Raw genomic sequence first — 23,805 nt, forward strand, 5'->3', positions numbered from 1 at the left:
AGATTTCAGGGCCAACCCTTTCACCCAGACACCCAGCAGAATTTCTCACTGGCTGAAACTTCATCAGAACAAACCCACTATTTCCAAGAAAAAAGGCTCTTCCCCACTTTGCTGTTATCCTGCCCACAGTTGTTTTGAGGAACAAAAATATTTTTCATTAATTTCAACAAGAAAAGAACGTTTTATACCATCTCCTAAAGAATTTGCAGAAGGCAGGTCAGTGAAGCAGTGACAAATATTTTCAGAAAAATATTACTCTCAGAAGAATACAGGAAAAAACCCCACATTAAGTACCTGAAAAAAATGGTTAATGTGGAACTACGTACCCAGTAATAAAGGAATCAGTTCCAGTTTCAGAATGGCAACCTTTCTCCACAGATTTTAAAAAAAGAACGAAAAAAAAAATCAAACCTCAAATGAAATTGGTCTTTGAAGGGTCTGCTTGAACAGCATTAGGATAAAGCAGGAAAAGCATGAACCTTCTTCTTAACATGGCTGCTGGTTTGCAGGTCTTTTGAAGTACCAAGCAGCAACATGCTATTCCCCCATAAGAGCTGGCTGCAGTCTGGATTTTAAAGTTTCCTGAAGCAATTCCAGGTCAAGGACTGACTCTCTGACCACCTAAACTCCTGCCGATTCAGTTGGAGATGGCCTTTCTCAGAATCACAGGTTGGAAGGGATCTCAGGGATCATCTAGTCCAACCTTTCCAGGAAGAGCACAGACTACACAAGATGGCCCAGCACCCTGCCCAGACGACTCTTGAAGGTATGCAACATGGCCAAAACAACCCCTTCCCTGGGGAGATTATTCCAATGGGTGACTGTCCTCACTGTGAAAAATTTCCCTCTGGTGTCCAATCAGAATCTCCCCAAGAGCAACTTGTGCCCATTCCCCCTTGTCCTCTCCATGTGACTCCATGTAAAAAGGGAACCTCCATCTTCTTTGTACCTGACCCTTAAGTACTGGTACATGGTGAATGAGATCCCCTCTGAGCCTCCTTTTCTCAAGGCTGAACAAACCCAGCTCTCCCAGCCTGTCCTCGTATGGCAGCTTCCCAGTCCTTTGATCATCTTGGTGGCCCTTCTCTGGACCCCTTCCAGCCTGTCCCCATCGTTTTTGTATAGCGGGGACCAGAACTGCACACAGCACTCCAGGTGTGGCCTGACAAGCGCTGAGTAGAGTGGGATAATGACTTCTTTCTCTCTGCTGGCAATGCCCTTTTTGATGCAACCCAGCATCCTGTTGGCTGCCTTAGCTACAGCAGCACACTGTTCCCTCATGTTGAGCTTTCTCTCCACCAGGACCCCCAGGTCCCTTTTCACAGAGCTGCTCTCCAGCCAGGTAGGTGCCAGTCTGTGCTGCACTCCTGGATTATGTTTTCCCAGGTGCCTGACCTTACACTGCTCCTTGTTGAACTTCATAGGGTTCTTGCTGGTCCACTCTTCCAGCCTATCCAGATCTCCCTGCAGAGCAGCTCTGCCTTCTGGAGTGTCTACTTCCCCACTCAGCTTTGTGTCACCAGCTAACTTTATCAGGCTACACTTGATCCCATTATCCAAACCACTTATGAATATGTTGAATAACAATGGGCCCAATATTGATCCCCAGGGGACCCCACTCCATGGGGGACTGTGTCAAAAGCCTTGGAGAAGTCCAGGTAGACAATGTCCACTGCCCACCCCATGTCAACTAGGCAAGTCACTTTGTCATAGAAGGCCACCAGGTTTGTCAAGCACGATCTGCCTTTAGTGAAGCCATGTTGGCTTTTCCCAGTCGCGTGCTTCATTTGACTTTTGATGGCCCCCAGGAGGATTCGTTCCATAACTTTCCCAGGGATTGAAGTAAGGCTGATGGGCCTATAATAACCCAGATCCTCCTTCGAGCCTTTCTTGTAGATAGGGGTAACATTTGCCTTCCTCCAGTCCTCTGGGACATCCCCCATTCTCCACGACTTCTCGAAGATTATGGAGAGTGGCCTCACAGTGTTGTCAGCCAGCGCTCTCAACACTTTCGAGTGGATGGCATCAGGGCCCATCGATTTATAGGGGTCAAACTCCTGTAGTAATTCATGTACTAACTCTTCCTTCACTGATGGTGGGTCGGTGTTTGGATCAACCAGAAATTTCATTCCCAAAGCCTGGGACCCGACAGTGCTGGTAAAGACAGAGGCGAAGAAAGTGTCAAGGACCTCTGCCTTTTCAGCATTCTTGGTGACTAACTCTCCTTTTCTGTTTAACAGTGGGCCTATGTTTTCCTTCTGTTTCTGCTTGTGATTGACAAACCTGAAGACCCTCTCTTGTTAATTTTTACATCTGCGGCCAGTTTCAATTCAAGCTGGGCTTTTGCTTTTCTAACTGCATTTCTGCACACTCTGGCTAAGCCCTTGTAGCTCTCGACAGATAATCCTCCACTTCTCCATCTCTGGTATGCTTCCCTTTTGGATTTGAGTAGACCCAAGCGTTCATGGTTGAGCCAAGGGGGCCTCTTGCTCCGCTTACTTCCCTTTCCCTTATAGGGGATAAACTGTTTTTGTGCTTCCCAGAGGGAGTACTTGAACTCCCAGCACTCACTAGTTCCTTTACCTTCCGTGGAAGCATCCCATGGAACCCCTCCCATCTGAGCTCTGAGCGAGCTGAAGTTTGCTCTTTGCCTGCGCTCACATCCTGCAGATCTCTAATGGCTGCCCCTTCCCACAGGAGCGCCAGGGCTCCTATGGATGATTTAATTTGCAAAGGATCTGAGGAATATTTGACAGAGTAGCAAACTTAAAATACTAATATGAGCATCTCTTGTTGATGTAGCTCCTCACTTGCACAGGAGTCATTATATTCTTACTAGGGTACACTGGGTTTTCTTTGAAAGACAATAAAACAAAACATTCCTAAATCTCTCGCCCTCCATTAGTACTTCAGACAAAAGGAAGAAATCTCTTCTATAGAAGGAAACAAAAGAGGAATGTCTCAGGCATTAAGGTCTCCTTCAGAGACAAAGAAGGCCCATTTTCAATCTCCATGCTGTCCTGGCTTCCCTGAACAGTTGTGAGCAAGTAAGGTAAGGCACCACAGAGGTGCCCATGTGCCACATTAAAAGCCAGACCTCAGCTACTCTGACCACGTGAGTTTAGTTTCTCTATGCCTTGCATCCCCCATCATCAAAACAGGCACCATGGCAGCTGCCCATCTCCTGCTTCTATCAGGACTTCAGTCTTGTCCAGCCCTTAAAAATATTGCTGGTACGTAAGCACTGTACAGTCCTCACAGAAGGTCTACACAAGTGGTTATAAGGGGTGTACAGATGTGAGGGGCAAAAGAAAGTTGTTTATTATTATGCCATTATTTTTCAGAAGACAACCTACAGTAAAATATTTCAAGTAGGTGTAAATATTATCTTTCTCTCTGAATCAAACACTTGACCAGAAGATCATGTCTTCAAAAATAAGGAGATGAAATGTAGCAACAACGACTTCTAGTTGAATTGGTCTCCAAAAGCAGATTTGCGGGTTTCTTTCCCCTCCTCCTAAAATCGATTGTTGACTTACAGGGAGGGGTTTCAAATGGAAGAAAGCAAAAATGTATTTGCTACTGAAAGGAAAGCATGGCCATTCTGCCTGATGCAGCCTTACAGGTAGTCTGTTATTCCACAGGCTGCTCAGGGGCAGTGGGAGCAAACAGCCAATTTACTCGCGACCAGCCACCATTTCAGTGCAGGGGAAGCGAGGAACACTAGCAGATTCACCCTTGGTTTTGCAAGCCCTGCCAACTTGCATCACACACAGGAATGCCTTTCACTCTATGCTCTCCGTATGATTTATTTTCTCTGACCATTACAGGACCATATTTTTGTGCTTCTGAGTCTACAGGATGGGGGGAGGAAGAAGAGGGAGGCTTAAAGCCTTCAGATAAGCACCACCTAGACATCCTCTATAGCACTGGAAAAAACAACATAATAATGGTATAGAAGAGTCAGTGCATATCTGACTGTTAAAGCAAGTGCAAGATCCTTGGGCTCCACAACCAGACTGAGTAGGAAAGAATAAAACCATACTGATGTCTGAGCTGTGCAAAGCTGCCTGCAAAGACTGGTCAACAGCCATAGAACAGGAAGCAGGAGGAAACAGATATCCATTTTCAGATCTTCCTGTAAGGCTGACAAAGAAACAATCAGAGAAAAACAACAACAACAACAGAATATTTTATGCCATTGAATAGTACCTTAATATAAGATATTTTCTGTGGGATCACTTGGAACCTTTTTAGTTTGAGGTCCACCAATTATTCCAAGAAAGAAGAAGAAAAATTGAAATGATGACCAGAGTACTATAGGAGAGGAGGTCCCAGGGGGCTGCTATCAAAAACCAGACTAAACACACACACATAAAAAAAGGGGGCAAAAAAACCCTCCAAAGACCTTCAAAAGATGACCAGCCAAGAATCCAGTAAGCTACTAACTAGGCTGCCATTGCTGATGTCAAGAAGCCTATTTCATGGGCCCTTTGGGTTATATTTTTCAGCTTTTTTTCCCACCTGGCTTGTTGGGTTCTTTGTTTTTCTTTTGGGAGGGCACAGGCATGAGCACCCAGGACACTTGAGCAATTTTGTCCAAGCCAATCTTGCACTTTACTACATGCCTGCTTTCCCCAACACCTGATTTAATACAGAAAACTGCTTTTCATGACCTCCCTTCCTTGATGGACTTGTTTGCCAAGCCTCACCCAAGGGCGATCTCAGATACAGTGGCACACATCAGAGGTAAAAATGACTATGAGGTACTGTGACCTTTCATATGTGCTCCTCGTTCCACATTCACTGAAACCTCTGGAAATGGGAAATAATTTTGCTAAATTCTTTGGGTTAGATGTTCTCTTAAATGAAATAGTCTGCAGCTGCTAAGCTGCAGTTTTATCCTTCCAGTCACTAGACAAGGAAGGAGCAAATTAATGCAGCATAGAATCAACAGGACAGGAAGCTGTTTCATCCAGTCTTAAGGATTCAAAGCTGTTGGAAATCTAAAGCACCCATCCTCAAAGGAAACATCTCACGTTAAGGCCCCAAGATAGCTGTGCAATTAAATTTCTCCTTCTATACACAGCCTCAAATGCAAGAGTAAGCCCATTGACCTTGACAGAACTACTCATAGGCCATTCGTAAACTTCAAGGCATGGTTTTTTGAGCAAGGAAAAACGACCAATTTCAAATGCAGATAAGTGTGTTGCAACTTCATTTCCTGGTCTGTAACTCATTTTGCTATTGATGCCTACAAATTTAGTAAAGAAAAGAGGAGGAGGGCACCATTTTGCCTAATAGATACAATTAAACAAAAAAAAAAGGCAAACCCCCCACAACCACTAAGAAGAAAAAGAATTTCTTCACAAATGCCAACCGAAATCCCATTCTCCAGCAAAACACTGACAGAGTAATTCAGAGCTAAAGAGGAACTCGGTACGGAAGAAGCTGATGGCAAAAGAAGTAGCACAAATCAGCAGAAGAACGCAGAGACAGTGACACAGGAGGGAGGTTCTAGTAACGAGGCTGAGCCAGAAACAAAACAGCATGAGAGAAACAAGGACAAGTCCTCCCTCTCTTTAATTCCTTTCTACTGAGCAAAAGGCTCTACCTATAGTTGGGGTGAATTTTTCAGTACAGGCATTACATGTACTGGAAAATCTTACTAAGGGACAAGGAAATTACCTGCAGTGTAGGTCAGAGCTTTAAACCTTGCTCTCTCTGCAGTTGAATAGTTTTTTCTCTTATGATACTTTCACGATCATACCAAAATTCTTATCCGTTGATTTGAGGCCAACGTAAAGCTCAGTTTTAATATTATTCCTGTTGCTGTCTCCAATTCTTTACGTTAATGTGTAGGCTCTCCTATCCAAATTAAAGGCTCGTTGAGGCTTTTGAGACAGACAAAGGAAACGATCCTTTTTCCAGAAAGCATCACTAACCACCAGTAAATAACAAAGGCAGCGGGTAGAGAATGGAAAGAGACTATGTTTGCCGTAATGATTACATATATTAAGTAGTATGAGGTTTTTGTAAATAACATAATAGTAAAGGTAGCATTATATATGAGATTTCAATGCCTGCACAGGGAAGGTTTATTTGAACACTTGCTTACCTTCCACCAAGTCAGTGGCATGGTAACCTGCTAGGTTAGGGTGGTGACCCCTGAATTCCCCCAGTGTGAATTTGTATTCCCTAGTATGAGGCATGAGATTTTAAATAGATTTCACATTTCTAATTGAAAACAATTTTCTTACAGTGATGTTCCTGACATACCTTTCTTCATTTAATAAAAGCAGTAAAACTTACACTAAGCAAGCATGAAGGATAGGAGTTTGAGATCTTTCGTCAGAAATAAAACTGCGTGCACTCCTTTTTTTCCCCTGATTGCATAGTTAAGACATATGAAGAAAGGGTGGCTGACTTTGTTTTTTCCTCCCCAAGATTTAGTTTAGGAGACCAGTTAAGCCAATAATATAAAGCCCATCTCTTTCAATTTCACAGATTATTGACCAGGAGCAGGCAGACTAATTTACAATTCCTGGTACCACAGAGGGAGCATTTAGGATAGAATTAGCCCTGGCACGTAGTCAGGAAAGTATATAAATATATGGAATTTGCTAAAAAAAGAACACCCTGATGTCCCTGTAGAAAGGTAGGGAAGGAAAAAGTCCAATATTCTGCCACCTGTACATCCACATGCAGATGGAAAAGCTGGATACTATATGCAAAACCTGACATTCTAGGAACTGCTGTGGGATATAATGTAGAGGAACTTGTTCCAAACCTTCAGCACATACAATGGCACCCTTTAAAGCCTTCCTGAGATGTGGCTGTTATGCTGAAATTCAACTATACAAACCATTGTCATCCTTGCCTTACACCATCTATAATTCCCATTTGCAACCTATCACATAACCCATCTTATTTCCAAAGAGTTCAGGACTCAGCCTGAATTTGCCAACAATCTAAATCTCAGAGGTATCAGTAAGTACTTCAAACTACAAAAAAACCAGAACAAATCAAACAAAAAACCTAAAATCCACCACCCACCAAAACAACAATTAAAAAAACCCCAAACCCCACCAAAACCCAGTACACCACTTCTGGTTTAATTTCAGCAAGTATCTATAGAGTCAGAGGAATTTTACTGTTGCAATGACTGGAAGCTAAAAACATTGATGACATTTTGCTAGATATGTCGAGTTAATAGTAAACTTTTGCCATACTTCTGAGCTATTTTTAACATGTAAGTGTTAGAATCCATCCCACCTCTGGAAGTCCCCTCCTTCTATTCCTGTGAAGCAGTTTTGCGGTAACAGCTTTGAAGACAAACCGCAAGACAGCATAAGGCATCCTGAATCCAGTTTCCATGCATGTGCTATAGTGCTGTCCTATTACTCTTTCACAATTCACTTTAAAAAAAATCATGATTTTAAACATACAAATGAGACATCTGTGTAACTTTTGGTTAACAGCAACCAGGTATTGCAGAATGAAGGAATAGAACTGGACTCCAGCTCACCAGGAAATAAAAAAGGTCACAGAATCACAGAATGGTAGGGGTTGGAAGGGACCTCTGGACATCACCTTGTCTTAACCTGTCTAACCCCCTTCTCTCAGCTTCAGCACACAACTTGCTATTGACAGTTACTTTTGTTTATGTTGCCAACTGGACTCAATTCTTTCAGTTGGCTCTGCCTCTTCTCTGTAGTGACCATACAGCAGAATCTAGAAGTGCTACACAGAAAACACACAGTGCTGTTTCTACACTTCCCAAAACTAGTACTAGCGGGATGAAGGACCATTTTAATCCCACTGTGATCCAAAACTGAGCTCCTCTAACATCAAAGGTCTGACGTTCAGCTTATCAACCTATTCGAACCTTCTAATTGCCTTTCTTTTACCTCAACATACCTTTGAACATACTTTTGAACTCCGGTACTCCTGACATACACAAATTCTCCAAGATGACAAAAATCAGCAAATGGAAAAAATGAGCAGATTTTGCTTTGTTATCTCAGAAAAGTAATTATAAAGGGATATCCCAGATCAGTTTTTATCAAGTTAGCAAAGAAAAAGGAAGCGTACATAATCAGCCATATTATTCCTCCCATCCTGAAAAATCAATCAACTAAAAGAAATTGTTAATGCCTTAAAGTAACATAGAACAGGCATTGTTGTCATGGTATTCTTCAGTGCTTCAGCAGTCTGCAGGGTACAATGTATGCCGACTTCACCAGCCCTGCTGAAATCTAAAGGTCTGTGGTGATCTGCTGGAAGAACTAGACAGCAAGTACTGGTCAGTCATCAGAAAGAGAGCACAAGGACCTAAGAAATCAGCACATAATGATTATAAGCCTTGTTGAGATTCAGGATCATTGTAATTTAATACAGTTTCTCCCTCTTTTCCAAGCTTCAACAGGGGTACTACTTCCATCACTAGCCCACCAGATATTATAAAGATGAAAATTTGCTACAGGGGCATTTAATGGGTATTAGACATACTAGAATTTCCATACAGAAGCTAATTACAATAAGACTAGTAACATGTAAAATAATAAAAATTATGCAATTCCCTGCTGAATGCTTTTGACTATCACACAGCATGAATAATAGTGTTGCAAAAGGAAGATCACCTTTGAAAACTGTTACATCCCTGAATCCGCTCACACCAATTTAGTTTCAATCATCTTACAATAATAAATGCCCCAAAAAAGGGGTAACTTAAAATCCATCCATGATTTCACAGCTTCATGAACTACTGGCCAAATAGCATTAAAACGCCTGCCTGTGGGTGAGTTTGTCCTGATACCTGAGCGGGGAGGGGGGGTGCCTTGGGACAGACAGGGCACCTGCATTAAAACCAATAAAAGGTTTAAAAATATACTCAGGAAAATTTCAAACAAACAGGCTTCATTTAATAAAAAGAAAACCTGTGCATGTAACTAAGCCTGTATTCTACTCTTAAAAACTACAAGAGTAAGAGTTGTGACAACTTTAAAAAGAAAAAGTATGTTCTAGTGAGTGCAGCTGGCTAGTGTGTATAAAAAATGCCAAGAAGTATTTAATAGAGTTAATTTAATAGTTGCAATTTAGCAGCAGTAGAGTAGGTAAATTTCACATATCATGTTGACATCAGATTCTGTTGACACCTGTATCAGAGTCATAATTGCTATTAGATTAACTTCTAGTCTTTGGAGTTACCGAGATCCAGAATGTTTTCTACATTTAACTTCTCTATTAACTCAATGTAAATAAACACATGCCAACAGCTGACCATGTGCTTGTCATGTGGAATATAAATGCTTTACTTTGCCATTGTTTATCTGCTGTATTTCAAATAGTTTCACTCAATTATACATTTCCGAAACTTAATTTATATGACACTTTGAAAATAGTACCTAGACTGGCTGTCTTAAATAGTTACTTGTTCCAAAGTCAAGCCTAGGTTTGAGCCTAGCTATTCCTTGACCAGAAGAGAAACACTAAGACTGTTGCATTAGGGAGGAAAAAAATGAACAAAACAAAAAAACCCACACCACCCCAACCAACACACACCACCAACAAAAAAAAAAAACCAACCAAAACCCCTCCACAGTTTTCCTCTTAACATTTTAAGGAAAATTTGAAAGGAATTTTATTTTTAAGGGAGCCTATTTTATTAGGAGACCAACATCCCCCGCCCCGATTCATACTGAAGAGTTGCTGGTATCAAAACAGGATTTTTCTATAAATACCTGGTTATGATTCATTGCCATTATTAGCAAGGAAGACCACAGTCACTTCCCTGTCAAAGTTCATCTTTGTATGATAGGAGAATGCATCAATTAGCATTCATTTTCTGTTTCAACGTTTTCTTTCTTTCCTGATGAATGCTTCTTTCAGGACAGGCAACCATTCAGACCTACTAATATTTTGCTAAAGGCCTACTTATTTCAACTCAAAAAATTTAATTTTTAAAAAAAAAAAAACTATCTCATGCTTCTGAAAGCACATTATTTTATCATTTGAAACTGAAGTAAAAAATTACTTTTCAAGCTTTCTTAATGATGACTTCATAGCTTATTAAGAGGAGATCATTAGAAGTTTGGGTATCACCAATTCTATGAAAACAGGTTGTGCTACACCCTTCTGGGCTCCTGTTTTCCTTTCTACATGACACTTTCTACAACCATGGAAAAAGCTACAGTCTATAGCACGGTGACAAATCAACTCCAAGGATTTTAATAACACACTTTAGCAGCATAGTCAGCTGTCAAGCAAACTTACTGTTCCTCAACGTACTCTCTAAAAAAATAAAACAACCCAACCTCCACAGACACTTGAATCATAAAAAAGTAATCACAAGTAGAAGCAAAGTCTAGTGCTGTTAGAAGCAACGATTTTAGTTCACAAAAAAACTTGGAGCCTTTCAATTAATGTATATAGGAGAGTCTAAGCTCTACTCTTTGCTAGGGTCTGAACATCCTTTCATTATTTTTACATTTTTAAGAAATATAAGAAAAGGTAGCCCTGTAATGGCAAGCTTCAATCCGAATCTTCCATGAAGTGCTACACACATTCATTCACATGGCTACATAGTAAATAAGCAAAATCCCCCACCTCTATGATCTATAATTTGGATTATACCACTAAGCCAACTACACTAGTGTCTGGACTTTCTTTAAGTGTGATGCATCTTGTTGTGGGGATTTTGGTTTGTTTGTGGTTTTTTAAATTAAAATAATAATTAATAACAATCATAAAATCATAAAATAAACAACAATCATAGCCTACCCTCACAGCAGTTTTAAACTATTATATTCCCAACACCTTGCTTTCACTCTGTTCCAAGCAAGGATTTCAGCCTTCAAGATTAGTGTTATCAGTTAGTTCTAGATAGGGATAATTCTTTAGGATAACTCAGAGACCAAAAATCATTCGTTCTGTAAAAAACCCCACTGTGCTAGAAAGGACAATTACACAAAACATCTGAAAACTGGAGTAGTTTGGATGTGCACGTATATGTTCTGTTTTTTGAACTAGGAGGTAGCATTTCCTTCAGATCCCAGCTGAGCTTCTGGCAAGGCATCCTGGATGGGATGGAAAACAAATCCTAAAAGTTTAAATTGGCAACAGCAGCAAAGGGATTCTAAGTTTGGAAGTCCAGAGCATGGACCTTATCTTTCCCATTGCTCCGCTACACTGGGCTAACAGCACATCTTACATCCTCCCTCCTCAAATCCACTCTTCCTCATCCTCCTTCAGAGGACCACTGTAAAGAGCAATTGGCTCATTTTGCTGCATGCATATAACCTGTGAAACACTACACAAAAATCTTTACATTAGATAAAGGCTCACCCCCTTCAGTTTCAACAAATTAGGGAAAATAAAGTAAAATCAGATACTGGGAAACCCTATGGGCACCTTGCATTTTGTTTAGTTTCAAGTGTTGTTACACAGGAAGGTTTCGCACCACCCAGCCTTCAAATCCCCTCTCCACAACCAGTCTTTCATACTGTTATTAGGTTCGATACAGTAAATCACTCAAAGAAAGGCCAAGTCTGAACCAGGTGGTATCAGATCAACCAGGCATCAGTTCACCTTGTCCCAAGCCTCTCTTGAAATAATCAGATATTTTCATCATCCAATCATCCATTGACCACTAGCAAATCAAACACAACAGGTTACCGAATCACACTAAACTAACACCATGGGCCGTTGACTGTTTAGCCCAAAGATGGCATAGGCCAGATGAAAATTAACCTCAACTCTGTAATTGTGTAAATCTACCAATTCATAATGAACACTGAAAATGTTTTCGGACTTGGCCAGCATATAAAGGCTGATAACTTATCCTGTAACAATTCTGCATCTATTTATTATGAAAACCTACCCAACACAGACGCTGCTCTTACTGAAAGGGTTTCAAAGCACACATGCCCAACACATGCTTCATGTTTTGTTACAGCCTCTCATAGCACTCAGGTTTCTTGGTGGACCATCAACCTTCTTCAGTAATCACATCTGCGTTTTTCAAGAGGAGTAGCTTAATGAGAACAGCATCCAACAACAATCCCTAAACTCAAGAAGGAGCCACTGATTCCCATGGGAGAAGAGTGGATAACAGCATGCCACCAGAAGCAAATGCACGGCAACAGACACACTAAAGTGCATTATTTTTGCAACTGACTTTCCCATTTTCATTTCAGCACCCATGCGTTTCCATCTTCACTTGCACACACCTTACAGGGAGTGGAAAATGCTTCTGCAATGGGGTGCTGCCTCGGTCAGGCACTTCATATTTTAAGGTACTCCTCATCAGCATTATAAAACAAACTATTCCGTGTTGAATGCATAAAGGATGAAATTTTTGCCAGAGTTCAAGCACTTAAGTCTATCAGGGTTTCCCCGAAAAAGATCTGCAAGCCAGCACACACACAATAAGGAAAGTATTTCTTAACCTGCTATTAATCAGACAGCATAAATCCTAGGCTTCTATTTCAAAGCTGTTAAGATACAAGTTTGACTGCAGTTTCAATACGATATGTTTCTCCACTCAATTGCAGACTCGAGATGCAAAAGAAATTCTGACACTTAAAAAAAATGCTGTATAAAAGCCAAGTCTTTTGAGACAGAGAGAGCACACACGTGCATGGGGAGAGGAATTAAGAATATCTCTGAAAGTCATCTGAAAATCTTATCCAAACAAATAACCTTTTTGAAGTTCTTCACAGATCATCATCCAAGGATCCAACTGTCATGTTCAAGCTTACGTTATTCTCATTGAATAATGGAAACAAAGGAGCTCAGGAAATAAAATACATTTCTTAAAAAAAAAAGTCTTTTAAATGCTAAGATTCACCCCTAATAGACTTCAAATGGATGACAGCGCTAGTACCTCTTTCTGGAACATGACAGGCAGTTGGAGGCACACACACACACTCATCTTCAAGCGAAGTCACTGAGCTTTCCTTTCTTACCTGTTTTCCCACCTAAAAACTTAGAAGTCAGAATGTGTCCGCATCCTGTTCTTGCAACACACTTGCAAGTCGTCTAATCATTTAACATAGTGGTTTTATTCAAAGCATTCCTGGAGCATAACGCATTCACTAAAGTAACAATCATTTGACAAGAGTAGATAAAAGTAAGTAAAGAGACAAAGACTATTCAGATGCCTGTTCACTCTTCACTTAAAATAAAAGAAAAAAAATGAGTCTTGACTAATCCAGGTAGAAATAATCCCAATGGTATATTCCCTAAGCAAAACCTGGGCAGGAAAAATCTTGTAGATTATTAGTGTAAGCAACAGTATGCAAAGGAACAAAGTATGCCGAGACTTGTACATGTTTTTTCCCCTGCGGATTATTCCAATATTATGTTCTGTGTCTGCCAGCATGAATTTAACAATTAACTGCCTCGTTTCCTACTAATACTCTGTATACCATGCAAAAGTTACATGTGAATGCAAGGAAAGCAAGAGCACCCTGGCTGACACACCCTTGCCTGTGCAACTGTGCAAATAAGGACTACATACAGACTGTCACTATGAGGTGCTGGGTTTTTACATCTATCTGCTCTTCCCAAGCACAACATTTACCAGGCAGACTTTTCATCTTTCTTTCCTTCCCCCCCCCCCCCCCCCCCCTTTTTTTAAATGGAAATGAAATAGGATGGAAGGAGAAGGGGGAAGAAAATGTGCAACTCAAAAGGGTTGAGTGAAACACTCAAGGGATTCACAAAGTATGCATTATAAGCCACATTAATATTGCCTAATTATTTATTACTAATATATTTTGAGTGTATGTCGGGAAAGGTTTAGGTGGAGTCTTCTGTGTACCTCACCACAAGGCAGTGATTTTTGCCAAAAGACAATGAATCACTTTCACGCAGTGTGAAACACAGCAAATTAAAACGGGGAACATTTGTTCCATTTGTCCTTTTCAGTAGTTTCTGTGCAAGCAAGCCTCAGAAGCTGGAAAATGAGAATCCACTCTCCACCCCCTCCCCCTAACGTGTTGAATCATCATGCTGGTTATTCCTCAGCTGTTAATGGCTCAATTTCCACGCATTAAAACAATAACCTTCTAACAGACCCTAAAATACGTGAGGGCTGACTGCTGCCTCCACAGTCAGCAAGTAGCCTTTTTTTCAAGAATTGCCCTTTTTCATGAACAAAGCTGTGTCCCTTCCCACCCCAAAAGCTCAACCCGTACATAACTGTTTTCAGTGGGAAGTTTATCCTGTCATTTTGCAAAACATGGATGGTGTGATCAGTTAAGCCTCCACCTCAGATTTTTACATTAAGAACACACAAACCTTATGAGTTGGCAAATGGTGAAGATATTTGCACTAGAAGTGCTATTTTAACAATAATATTGCTTCTGGGTAAAACACAAAAATGGAAGGCTTGTTTCCTCACTTCTTGTCAACCTCGCATCACGTTCTTCTGAAGAGATGACACATCACTTGATCAATGCTTTCTAATTCTTCAGTTATATATTTCCCACCACTGCCAGTAGCTCTCAAACTCTGGCTGCATGTTCCTCCCAGGCCTCTTTACACTGGGTACCTTCTGGTCACGTGGTTTTACTATCACCTGCACTTTGAAGTTCATGTTACATTTGGATTTTCATTTAAAACCTCCTTGCACTTGGATCAACAAATGCCCTGGGGAAAAACAAACAAACACACACACACACCACCCAGTTTTGAGAACCTACAAAACAAAGGGGCAAGGAGGAAAGTAAAATAAATAAATGTTCCCCAGCTGAGCCACCTGATGCTTTCACATCTTCAGGCAAAGGGTTCCTCTGGTGCTCCCGACCACATTGTGGGACCCACAGTTTTGCTTCCAGGAGAAAATAAGCCCCAAAACAACCTCATTAGAAAAATTCCAGTCAGTGAGCAGAAGCAAAGGGCACCTGCACAATCACTTCATTCTCACAAAGATCCCAACTCTTACTTATGGTATCAAAAGAGGTCTACTTTTTTGTAATTAAAATAATTTAAAAAACTTAAGTAGTTTGGAAAAAGCAGCTTTAATAATTTTTCATAAACTTTTCTCTTCTCCTAGAAATCATTTTCTAATACTTGAGGGAAAAAAACCCTTTCTTTTATGATTTACCAATGTAATTGATTATATTAAAAAGATAACAATGCAAAGAAGAGATTTCCCAAAGTGACACAAAACATATTTCAAAGCGCTGTCCTACTGGCTTAACTGGCCAATTACACTCTTTCTCAGGATGAGATCAGACTCTGCAAGAACTATTTTAAAACCGTCCTACTTTGCAGTAGGACACGCCTGTATGTATGTAAGTATAAGTGCATAAAAATAAATTCTATTTTGCATTGATCAATATTTTCCTTTGTGCATCTCTGCTTTTTGGAAGTTTTCCATCAGCATCATATTAGGCTCACCTGTAACTTGAAATTCAAGTTCTTAAATATAACAGCTTGCCCTCAGGCCACTTATTTCTCCATATTAATTCCCTTTAGGAAATGGGCTTTGCATTATTGCTGGGTCATCAGTGCTTTTGCTAGTGAGAAGTTACTGAGCGGTAAAGGTGAAATAAATTAATATTTTACAGTACTGCTGTGGTCTTAACCCTGGCAGAGGTCACTAGTTTTCATGGCTTCATTACCAGAGATTCTGGGCTAGACACAGATCTGCAGTGGTTTAAGCTGTTAGTTCACCAGTGGAGGTTAAATCGGAGACACTTATTTTTATCAGGAGATTATTACCTTAGTCTAGCCAGTGGTAAACCAAACCAAAACAAAACACACACACACACCCCCTGCAAGTGCACAGACAAATTCCCACGGGATAAACCGAGTGCAAGCCTGCCTACACAAATCTACTCCGCATTTACCGTGGGGTAGGAGCATGCACAGGAACAGTTGCTGTGGAATAGGAAGCGTAGAAAGTTCACAGGTTTTACTAATTACCCAACACAAACTCCCTTGGCTGCCTGCATGCTCCAGGCAATTACGCTGCAATTCTATATCCGTTTGCAAGCTGCAGGGGCAGACGGTGGGTGCACCCTGTGGTGGTGGTGTTTGAGGTCTAGATCCTCAGATCAATGGTTTTATTCGCAACTGGAGTCGAGTTCGGAGCAGCCCTACCGCACCTTCCGGCAGCCCTACCTGAAGCCCTGCAGATGACCTGTTTAGGGAGAGAGGAAGGGATTTCCTCCTCACAAATTGAAGAGAAACAAATTTCCAAGCCTCCAGAGCTGCTCACTTACCTTATAACCTCATCATCAACAAGGGGGTACAAACACAGCTATTAAGGAGCTTCAAGACTAATAAAATTAAATGTTTTAAAATAAAAAACCTGGCATCATCTGTTTCTATAAGCTGCTTTTATTTAAGTTTCCACCCTAAAATATTGGACTCCTCAGCTATTTGCACATCTAAACCTGAATGCCAAATTAGACTATCTTAAAAAAGGTTGTCCTAGGAAAAACTGTAAGAATTATTCACACATTTTTTGGTTTGGCACTGTATTTGGTATGCAATAGGCTGGGAGAGAGCTAAGCACAACAGTATTTTTGCAATACATTTTGCAATGGAAATCATTTTTTAAGAAAAGCACTCTTACTGCATTCGTTTGCCAGCGGTAATCACCAAAATTCAAAAATAGCAAATCTTCAAATGTTTCCACAGATATCTTGGTACAGATGTAAATTTTTCCCTCAACAACAGAGAGCTGTGAGTAAACTCTGAGGCAAAGTGGGGGAGAAGGAAACACAGCTGTTTCAGCATTGACAACCACAAGCTATAAAATCATGACTAAAGTGCTCTCAAAAAAAAAAAAAAACCACACCAACAGACCACAAAACATTTTAGTGCTTGGGATTTGAGGTGCTGCCCCACACCCCAAAAGCTTGCATGAGCTTTTCACACTACTCCCTGGTGCATGGGTTAAGACGACTGGGCCCCTTGGAGTTTCACAAGCATTGACTTCAAGAGCTGCCCATGACCTGCCCTGGATGGGTCTGCCAGTACCAGGATCGTGCTCTCCCAAAACCACACAGAGGGGAAGAGCTCATGAAGCAATGACCTGCCTCCTCTTCCAAGCTGGGAAAGTGCCACTATGGATGTTGGCTCCTTCTCAGCTGGAAGGAGCATGGCACAACTCGGAAGACTGTGAGTGCTGGGAGAAGAGCAAAACCAACTCAGTTTGCCTTTGAAAGGCACAGCAGCACACCACTGAAAGTAAGACTGTGCAGTCCCTCATAACTTTTTCCTAAGCCACTTGCCTGCAGATTCTGTGTCTCAACAGGAATAAAGCTGTAAGGTACACTGACTGCACCGCTGTTTGATGTCCCCAGGCTTCGACTACAGACCAAATACTTGTGATCACTGTAATTTCAGTGCTTACTGCCACCCTCCAGCCCCCTCCTGGCCAGCCCACCAAATTAGGTGGCCATAGGTTCTTTCCACAAGCCCAGACAGATCTTGTATTTTGTGTATTCTGGAGTGAGCAAAGTGGCTGTAGTCTCCGACTGAGATATACCCAGAAGAGATTTACTTCCCCACCATCAATCCAGCTTTAAAGCTAAGACTGCATGAGAAAATAAGCCTTGGTCTACAGTAAAATTTATTCAAGTTCTCTATTATTTCTTCATATACTTGTTTTCTAAATGGATTGTACATTCATACAACAGTATTCATTAACTACAAAAGTAGTAGCATTTTACTACTACTAGTAAAGCTTAATTTGACAACCATCATCTTCACAAGGTACCGTGCACAGAAGATCCACTGACAAGAAATCCTTATCTCATAACTGGTCAGTAATTTGTGTGGTGGAACATTATAGTGTTAATTGCCTCCATCCTACTTCAAAGGCATTCCTTCAAAGTCATACGTCTCATTTGTCAAACTATTAAATACATGCACATTTGCTTAATTATTCTTGATTACATGCTGTGGCAGCATGAATGCTCAGAGATGTCTTGCCTATTCTTCTAAGGCAGTGAAAGTGTATGGGACCTGTTATTTTATTTCATTTTGCTGTGAAGGAATATCTCAAGGTAACTATGAAAATTAATTTCTATATTTCCACCTAAAGATTAATTCATCATTCTATCCAATTTTCTTATATAAACAAAAACATTTTATTAGGATTAAAAATTAGAAGTTAAAAAGCTGCATAAAGTTTTGAAAACATGCATAGTAATTGCTATTGTCCTCAAACTTTGGGAGGGAGGGAATTAAAAAAGCACCAACTTAGCCATCCAGAAAAACAATTTATTTCATTAGAAATTTGAAAACTTAATCTGTATGGCCATTTATTTTGCAACAGCAAAGTTTTAGCTAATCATTCACTTCAAAACGTGGTTCAACATCTTAATCGGATACATTATAGACTGGAATACTGCTACCCTTTAGAAAGTTTTACACCTTCCAAAATTTACCATAACCTCTCAGATATCTAACAGTCTGAACACATCTAGACAGTGAAAGAGCATGAGAGACAGCAGGAAGGTCCCCCTTAGGGAAATCCTTAAACACACCAGGCTATATTCAAGGCCTAAGAGACCTGAGATCAAAAGCAGCATCATTTGAGTCACTTTGTGGCTCAGTGCCACACAACATCATGCTCCTCTGCAGTTCTGAGCCTTTGTGGTCCTTGAACCTGGATAAGTACAGATGATGATACATGACAGATAGAGCGCCTTAAGCAAAACACGAGAAAGGCTTCCACACCCCACCCACTCTAAATGTGCACCAGCTTCCTAAACTAATTCAGTTGTCTTGATAGAAAGAAGCTTGTTTTGACTGGGTTTTGTTTGTGTTTGTTGGGGTATTTAAGTTTGGTGTTCTGTGGCTTTGGTTCTTTGTTTGGGGGTTTGGGTGGGGTTTTTTGGTTTTGTTTTGGGTTTTTGGTTGGTTGGGTTTTGGGGGTTTTTTTTGCTTTGTTTTGGGTTTTTTTGGTGCTTAATTCACATTTTCATTGTGACCATCCAATACATTTTTCAGATTCAGTATTTGGTCAGAATAAAAATTAAATATCACAGAAATCAAAATATTCAGATGAACTAATGCATTTTTCAAAACATAAGTAAATCATTGCAATGAGCAGCCACAGTCTCTGCTGTTTGCAGCAGCACCATGATGATTTCCCACAGGCACGTCCCTTATTTTTCTTGCTGTTTTGAACTGAGGAACATTACAGAAATGACATCAAGACAAAACATGGAGAGAAAGCTGTCATAAGTTGACAGCATCTTCCAACAGTGAACTAATACAAATACATTGTCCAAACTAATACAAAGTCAGCATAAGATCTGCTGTTTTGCAGTAGTGCTTCAAGAAATGAGTCACATCATTTTTATTAGACAAAAACCAAGTCAACCTTCATATGCATCCCCAACGTCCTCATGTAAAAAAGTTATGAAAAGTTTTTATTCTCACAATTGTGCTTATCAAAGTCTAAGCCGGCAAAAAATAAGCATGAAAAGACTATTAAAGATCCCTGCCAGACTCCATTGCCCTCAACAGATTCTGAATAGGGCCCAGAATGAACAGCAGCATCAAGAGCAAAAACATCTGGCACCCAACTGAAATGGGACTCAGCTAGCAAAAATGGCTTAGGACAGGGTGTCTAGAAGGAATGTAAAAACATCAGCACTGAAATGATTTGTCAGAAGGACTTTAAAACAATCTATCTGCTGAACAGAACTCTTAAAAATATATTCCCCAAAGGACATATCCATTGCTCGCAGCATGTTGTCTGAAGAAGCTTTTGTGTTCCACAGTTCAGGACTGTGACACCTTGTGGGCTACCATTAGGACTGCTTGATAATTCTTGCTCACTTTATAAAATCACAAGTAAGCAAAGGAGGGGGAAAAAAAAAAGGCATTTCCTGTCACAGGCACCTTAACAAAAAGGCCAGCCCACCTAAACTACCTCCATGTTACCTCCTCACACAAATAAGCATCCACGGAATAACTTATGGGGGAAGTAAGGAGAAAAAAATCAAAAACAAAAAACAGTCACTGAAAAAACCCCAACACACACACAACAAGCAAACCAACCCTGCTAAACTTGGAAAAAAAAGGCAGTCTTCCTACATGCTCTTATTGACCCGTTTCCTGGTTGTGACACCTTCTGCAGGGGCAGCCTCATTGCTTAGCCAGCTGTTCATCCTCACTGTCCCAAATAACCCATATAAAAATAATCAGGTTCTCCTGAATCCCGCAGCTATTCCCAAAGGTGCAAATGGCAGCAGCAAGAGTTGTGGATACAAGAAAACAGTCACGTTTTGCTCAGTTAGCCCTACAGGCTAAGTGGGCTCGTGTGTTGGGTTTTCTCCTTCCCTAAACAGGAGTTTAGATTCTGCTGAAGTGGATAACAACTACCAAAAGCCTCATTTCATTACTCTCAGTAATGGAAGAGCATTCATTTGAAATTGTGTATGAGTGCATGTGTTTCTTATACCTGTTATTTACAGATACACATCATAAACCTCCAGTCTAACTGCCACCACCATCCTCTTTCCTCTTGAAGAAAAATCCTTCTTCTCGTTTTTCACTATGCTCATTCAATCCTTTCAAGAGAAAACAGATACCCGCAGCTTCTCACACCAGTAAAAATTTGAAAGACAATATTTTCTGCATGGTTCATTTATTTATAAGTCTCCTTTCAGCAGTATGTTTAAAAAAAATCAAAATCTTCACAACTTTACCTGGGCAAACAGAAATATTTGGCAATAAGATGTGGAAAACAGCCAGACTGCAGAACATTCTGGTCACTCTTAATAGGAGTTTCCACAATTTAGGACCTAGACAAATGCTATGAACATCCAGCTACTAAGTCCTTCATTCAGAGTTCAGCAAGCTTCAGTGACCCTGATAAGCACAGCAGCCTGGGCATGGCAGAGAGGCAGGTCCTGAGATAGCCTAATCTCAGAAAATTAAATCTTTGAAGATTAAGAGCGGGACCTTGAAATGACCCAGAGAGAAAGAGAGACACTAAGCGGTTTCTGTGGCCAGTCCCTCCCAGACAGCAGGCTGCTAAGTCCCCAATGCCCTCAGCCAGCAGCTCCAGCTTGGGAGCACTCCAGCTCAGCACCTTGGTCCCTGCAGGGGCAAAAGATGAGAGCTGCAAGGCCCAGAGAGTTTAGTTTGCTAGAAACCTGGGATGGAGGGAGACATTCCTAATTGCCTTTGCTACCCTTTTTTTCTGGATAACGTCACACGAGTTGCATTTACTCTGAAGTGACAATATTACTAAGTCATACAGGGAAGCTATCTCACAGATTCCTGAAGTTCTGGTTGTTCTTGTTTATCTTCCTCCTAGTCTCTCTTTGAAACCTGCACAAAAATGGGATGCAGAAATCCAGCAGAAGCCTCACTAGTACTTAAGATACCAAGTTCATTGCATTTCATTGGCTAAATTCCTGCGTTATACTCTAGGATGCTTCATACCTTTTTCACAGCACCATAATCACTGGCTCACTTTCAGCTCACCATTCCCAAACGTGTCAGAACTTTTCCTGCCAAGCTACTGACAAGTCAGGTGTTCCCCTTTCTTCATTTTCTGCCTGACCAGTACCTGCTTGTCCTCTAGCCAATTACTGCTGAATGCAAGGTTTTGTACCTCACTGAGCTGCATCCCACCACAGCACAACAAAATGCTAGGATTTCAGGGCTCCAACCTGCAAGTTATTGGGTATATGTGCATAGGGGAGGTGGAACCAAAAACCCTCAACATCACAACAATCAAGTTAAAGCACAACCCCCGTGTCCTTAGGCAGCACTGCAGTTTAATACAAGGTAGGATTATTCAAGGGAAGTATACCACTTGTACCTACGGGCACCTCAGCAGAGGTGCTATGGGAGCATCCCCTCAGGCAATCATCCCCTCTTCCCCCTGCAGCAGGGCACGTGTATCTTTTTGTGCTCCTTTGTGGTCCACTCAACAATTTACCCCCCAACACACCCTTCATTCTTCCTTCCCTCCATTCTCACCCCTTCAGCCTTTTGCAACTACCACTGCCTGTGTAGTTTATCAATCATAAAGGTAAGAAAGCAGGGTCTGAAGGGGGACTGTAGTGGGAAGACATCAAAGAAAAATGGGTCACAACAGCTACGATGGCAGCACCTAAGCGCCAGTCCTGGTATTGCACCTAAGGCAGGCAGCTGAAACATGTAAACATGACACTTTCTATTAACCCACAATTACCAGAGGAACAAGACGGGTGAAGGTGAGGGCTACGGACATGACAACAACAGACATGAATGTTGTTCTCTTTCATTTCACAAAGCCCATTTCAAAAGAAAATTATGATAATAATATGTAGGCCATGCTTTTGTGATGCACCTTAATAAACCCAGTTTCACACTTCCCTATCCAACTTTGCAGAGGAATGAAGGACCTCCCAGCAGACTTCTCATTACCTGGCAGGATAAGCCATTGGAAGAAGTAATTATTCAACTGACAATAGGGTTGGACAATTAAGAGGAGGCCTGCACACACATGCAAAGTACACAAACATAACCTGATTTTGAGCTCAAAACAACCCATTGGACACGCAATTCCAAGCATCACAGCTAGTTCCACTTGTTTTGATATTCTTCCTAGGATAGCCACCACAGCAAAAATTAGAATCATGTTTCAGGAACAATTCATATCATTGATTTTATGTGCCCAAAGGAAGCAGAAATTAAAATAAGGTGGAAGGGCTTGCCATTCCAAGTCTGGCAAGAAAAGCACCAACCAGTCTCCAGCTTGCTGAATTGCTTGGGAATGCCATTGTCGGGTAGCAAAGGCAATGATGTTAAAATTACTAGAATTCATAGAGGCATCAATGGAAAGGAAAGAAAGCGTGAATTAATAACTCATACATACTACTACAAAAAAAAACCAAACTATCAAAAGAGAAACTTTTTCCTTCATCTTACTTGCTTTCAACTAATTAAAGTTACCTGGAAATAAGTACTTGCTCTTCTTTGCAATTATTTTTATCACCTCTGCATAAAACTGAAGATTAGTTCAATTTCTATATTCGGCACTCCTACTGCATAGGGAGGGAGGCTCAGTTCATCTGTATTGGCTAATCTGTGTCTTGAAGAACTTTCTTCAAACTAATGTAGTTTCTAACAGACCAGTTTATTTTCCAATACTTATAAAAACATGCCCAAAACTGGTATGTATGAAGACAACGTACACAAATGCACATGCATGAATACCTATTACATTATTTAAGATTCTTCTCTACATAAAATAAACTTCACAGACACAGTTTAAATTTCTCTTTGCTTGATGAATACTTCATACAAGACAGCTATCGCAAAAAGTAGAGAAACCAGTATCAGTAAAAGGGCTGCATCTCTTAGTGTTAACAAGCCCTCACCAATTCAGAATGTAGTTAATTTCCTTCTGGCACAGCTACCTTACATACATTAAGTCCATGCCAAAACGCACCCATAAAATTAATTACAACTATCCAGTCCAATATAGCAACCAGCAAGGCAAAAATATCTCTAGACTGTCTGTTCATTTTATATCTTAAGCAAGACAATCACTTAAAAGGCCCAGAAAAAAATTCTTCTAAACAGCAAGTTTTATACATGCATTCACACAGACACACATTGACGCTAAGTTTTGTTTTCACTTTCAGTTTGCATCAGAGAAGATTGATGGAAAGCTGTGTCACAGCAATCCATGTGTGCCAGCAATAATTATAAAGAAAAAAATGCAAGAGAGGAAAAGAGAAAAATATTAAAAAAACACCACTACCCCACCCCACCCCCCAGGCTGGCTAAATCAATTCCAGGAGTGAAAAAAGAAATCAATAAAGG

General features: G+C 40.7%; 1 protein-coding gene across 10 annotated transcripts in view; it reads right to left on the reverse strand.

The window, feature by feature from the left end:
* FHOD3 (formin homology 2 domain containing 3) overlaps positions 1-23,805 on the reverse strand; it is a 409,609-nt gene that overhangs the window by 349,761 nt on the left and 36,043 nt on the right. The gene's annotated exons all lie outside the window — the stretch shown is intronic.

This window comes from Phalacrocorax carbo, chromosome 2 (assembly GCF_963921805.1).
Source record: "Phalacrocorax carbo chromosome 2, bPhaCar2.1, whole genome shotgun sequence".
Lineage (NCBI taxonomy): Eukaryota > Metazoa > Chordata > Aves > Suliformes > Phalacrocoracidae > Phalacrocorax > Phalacrocorax carbo.